This window comes from Salvelinus sp. IW2-2015, unplaced genomic scaffold, assembly GCF_002910315.2.
Source record: "Salvelinus sp. IW2-2015 unplaced genomic scaffold, ASM291031v2 Un_scaffold4632, whole genome shotgun sequence".
NCBI lineage: Eukaryota > Metazoa > Chordata > Actinopteri > Salmoniformes > Salmonidae > Salvelinus > Salvelinus sp. IW2-2015.
Window position 1 is genome coordinate 3696 of NW_019945902.1, and position 4769 is coordinate 8464.

The window sequence follows — 4769 nt, forward strand, 5'->3', positions numbered from 1 at the left end:
ACTACAACACCTTTTTCCACCCCTATCTGATGAGATACAACACTTTCCCCTCCCCTAGTACTTGATACGATAACAACACTTTTCCCCCTAGTCTGGTAACCTACACACACCTTTTCCCCAGTCTGGTAGATACAAACAACCTTTTCCCCCCTAGTCTGGTAGATTACAACACCTTTTCCCCTAGATCTGGTAGATACAAACGCGGTTTTCCCCCCTAGTCTGGTATGATACAACACCTTTCCCCCCTAGTCTGGCGAGATACCAAACACCTTTTCGGCGCCCCCTAGTCTGCGTAGTATACACACCTGTTTCCCCCCTAGCTCTGGTAGATACAACACCTTTTGCCGGCCTAGTCAGATAAGATACAAAACACGCCCTTTTCCCCTAGTCTGATAGATACAAACACCTTTTCCCCCTAGTCTGATAGAGGATATCAACACCTTTTCCAGTCTGATAGATACAACACTCTATCCGCCCTAGTCTGATAGAATACATACCTTTCCCTCTAGTCTGATTAGAATACAACACCTTTTCCCCTTTCTGGTAGATACAACCACGCTTTTCCTCCCTAGGTCTATAGATACAACACCTTTCCCCCTAGTCTGGATTAGATACAACACCTTTTCCCCTAGTCTGATAGATACAAACACCTTTTCCCCCTAGTCTGATATAGACACATCACTTTTGTCCCCCTAGTCTGATAGATACAACACCTTTTCCCCCCCTAGTCTGATAGATACAACACCTTTTCCCCCTAGTCTTGATAGATACAACACCTTTTCCCCTAGTCTGATAGAAAAAGTACAACACCTTTTCCCCCGAGTTGCTGAGTAGAACATCACCTTTTCCCCCTAGCTGATAGAAATGTGGTACAACACCTCTCCCTACTACCAGTAGTTAAATATCAGTTGAGAGATTCTAAGATAATGACAACTAATCGCTGTTTGCCACCATAGATCTGATAGATACAACACCTTTTCCCCTAGTCTGATAGATACAACATACCTTTTCCCCCAATGAGTCTGTACTAGAGTACGAGATCACCTGTCCCACCAATACAAGTCTGATAACACTACGAACACCTTTTCCCCCTTAGAATACCTGAATAAAGGTACGAACACATTGTTTCCCGCATAAAGTCTTGATAATAATAACACAGACCTCTTCTCCACTAAAGGTACGTGAAATACAAAGGCACCTAACTGTTCCCCCCTTATGTGTCGGATACGATACAACACCTCTTTTCCCCACTATAGTGATGCTCCGATAGAGTAATAAACACTCTTTAATTGTCCCTCGCCTAGGCTCTGGGATTACAGAGCGACCTTTTCCCCACCTAGTCTACTAATGTTACCAACAACAACTTAATTCCCCTAGTCTATTAGTGTATTTACCACTACTCTTTTCCTAGTCTGATAGATTAACAAGATCACTCTTTTGTCCCGCGCTAGTCTGATAGAGTTAACACTCACAGCCTGCTTTTTCCTCCAATAGTCCCTGATATAGCATACGAGAAACTCACCATGTTCCCCCTAGTCTGATAAATGAGTACAACACCTGTTTTGCACCCGCCGTGAGTCTACGTCAGATCATGGAAATACAAAACACCTGTCGTCCCAGCACCTAGTCCTCCGAAGATGCGAATACAACCACCTTTTCCCCTAGTCCTGATAAGGATGTATCAACAACCATTTACCCACCTTGTCGTGGTACTGAAGTGATTTCTACAAACACCGTGTTCCTCCCCCTCAGTCTGCATATAAAGATTAATAACAACGAGACCTTATTCACACCGCCTGTAGTTCTTGGTATAGATACAACACCTTTTCCCCCTAGTCTGATAGATTAACTAACACCCTTATAAAGTCCCCACCTTGAGTGGCTAGATGATTTCGAATACACTAGAGTCAACGTACCCGTTTTCCCCATGAGTCTTCCTTAGTAGATAACAACACCTTTTCCCTAGTCTGATAGATACAACACCTTTATCCCCTAGTCTGAGTAGATACAACCAACCTTCTTCCCCCTAGTCTGTATAGATACAACAACCTTTCCCCTGAGTCTGGTAGGATAAATACTTTAACACCAGAATGTGTGATGCCCCAACTTCTCATGCTTCTGTCGTCACTGACTGTGGTGTGGTGTACAACACTTTGTCCCCACTAGTCTGATGAGATAAACGAACACACGGCCTGAAAATTTCCAAGCTAATGTTCATGCGATTATTAATGACACAGACCTTTTCCTAGCCCACAAAACATTCCACTGCCTGTCATTTGCCCAAAGAGCAGATTCGCGAATGCTTAGCCTTTCCCTATTAGTTACAGTTTGAGTAATTTAGAGATGGCCTTCTTATCCTTACAGGGAGCCAGTATAATAAGGAACCTAAAAGTTTAGTGCCTTGTTCTCAAAGGGCACCCAGGCAGCGTTGTTCTTCTCAGGGCCAAAGGGCACCCGCGTCTTCTGGGCTACGCGGCTGCTTTGACTAGTAAATCAATTAATTCACAAGCAGGCTCCCCTGTTTCTTATACAGGACCTTTATGAAATACACTACATGCCAAAAGTATATAAACACCCCTCAATGGGGTATTCTGCTATTTCCAGCCACGCCCGTTTGCTGATAGTGTATAAAACGAGCACGCAGCCAATACTTTAAAAAGAAAGTAAAAAAATGTGGATGTTTGCTGTGCCATATGAAATTACCTACGAATGCACTGCAGTGATGAGATAGACGTTCTTCTTTTTGTTTTTTGTTTTTATTTTACTCTCTTCATACTGTGTTAACTGTTTGTGCTTGTTTCACGGACAACGGAAATAAGTCCAGACTTTATTTGTATGTTATTCTTGACATGCATTCTTCCATAAAGTCGGCTGTACGGCCGAACACAAGCTAAGCAATAGCACCGAAGCACTGGTTGATCATCCGTACCTACAAGTTCTAAACTGTTTTTGGACAAGTCAGACGAATAACTGGTGTGGGGTATGGAGACCAGCTTTGCAGACAAGTAATGTTCAATTGGAATGTCCTGCCGTCGAGGTCGGTGATTGGTGTAAGTAGATCTCAGATCTTGTTATCCTGGAGTGAATTTGAGGCTCTTCCTGTGGTGGGTAATGGAGAGTCATGCTTTCATTTCTTGTCCCAGGTTCATGTCCACTATTACCTCCCCATTTTGGAGACTGCTTTATGCCTCTTCCATTCCGCATGAGAGAGCCTTGGCGAGGTAGATATCTCTGGCCTGACACGGCTCTCGCTTTTGCTCTTTTCATGGTTCAGGCGGTCTTAGTTCCAGTGAAGGGAATCTTGAGCAACGCACAGCAATACATTCTCTAGACGATTCCTGTGCTTCCAACTTGGTGGAAAAGTTTGGGAAAGGCCTTTCCTGTTTCAGCATGACATTCCCGTGAAATCGAACGATACAAAAATAGAGTTGTCGAAACTCGTGTGGAACAACATCCTGGCTGCACAGAGCCCTATACATAACACCTTTTGGATGAATTGGAATGAGACTGGAGCCGGCCTAATTCAACTCACAACATCAGTGCCATAACCTTACCTAAGCTCTGTGCTCGTTATTCCTATGGGACGCTAAAGGTTACACAGCATGTGCCACGATACAATCAAGTTGACTAATGACTTTACGAGAGTGGAAGCCTGTTTAAAAGTAGAGGTGGGAGGGAGGAGCCAGAATGCGGGACTGCTGCGAGGAATCAGTCTATGGCTGTTCCAAATGGCACATGATTCCCTATTGTGCTTCACTACTTTTGACAGAACCCTCTATAGGCGATAATAGGGGACACTACTTTGGCCCAGGCCCCTTTGCCATTGGGCCCTGAGCCATTGGGGCTCGCCGAGTGGCTGCAGCGGTCAAGCACTGCATCTACCAGTGCGAAGAGTGTTCAGCGCACAGTCCCTGAGCGTTTTTCGAATTCTGACTGGCGTTGGGCAGCAACCAATACCGTCCGTTCCAGAATTATGGACACCATGATTATGTGTATGAAGAGTTTCGATGAGCAGACAAGGGTTGCCTCCATACTTATATCTTGCCATGTAAGTGTATGTACACAGGCTCGTGAGCGAGAGAACATATAGAGTGCAACGGTGACTGGTGCAATAACATGTTGTACAAAAATAAACACATATAAGACAAATAAACACATATAAATATGACTGGTTTGAATACATACCATCCGTCTCTCAACCCATATTTCAGGGGTTAATAATTAAGGCATGAAAATGGTATTTAGTACAGGAACAACCCATCCAGAGGAATAAACCATTTARTTCACCAAAGGTCTCTCCAACACCCCCACTAAACTCCATTATGGATTATTCCCCTTCTAGGTAGAGGCCACTACAATGATCAGATCTGAAAAATGATGATTGATTCTAATAATATTCAGGAGGGTTTTTAAACTAATCCAAATCCCCACCAATGTAAACATGGTGTTGGGCACTAAAGGCTTTCTGACACACTGTGGCTATTGCACAGTTAGGGTAAGGGCTATCGTTAGGGTTAAAGGTCAGGGGTTAGAGGTCAGCGTACCTGTGGAAATGTCTTTGTATACGAAAGCATCCCCAGGCTCCAAAATAGGGTTAGGATTAGGGTCAGGGGTTAGAGGTCAGAGGTTACCTGTGGAAGTGTTTGTGTACAAAGGCGTCTCCGAGTTCCAGACTGGCCTTCTCCAGGGTCTTTACCGGGTCTTTAAACGGAACGGTGTCTCCGAGGTTCTGAGGGCTCGGAGGGAGCTGAAGTTATGGTACGCGCACG

General features: G+C 44.3%; 1 long non-coding RNA gene across 1 annotated transcript in view; it reads right to left on the reverse strand.

Annotated features, from left to right (window-relative positions):
• Positions 1–4418: 4418 nt before the first annotated feature.
• Positions 4419–4769, reverse strand: part of LOC139026383 (uncharacterized) — an 8620-nt gene continuing 8269 nt past the window's right edge. The window contains exon 3 of the long non-coding RNA XR_011478162.1: positions 4419–4678. This is a non-coding gene — a long non-coding RNA (uncharacterized lncRNA). The remainder of the gene's footprint in view (positions 4679–4769) is intronic.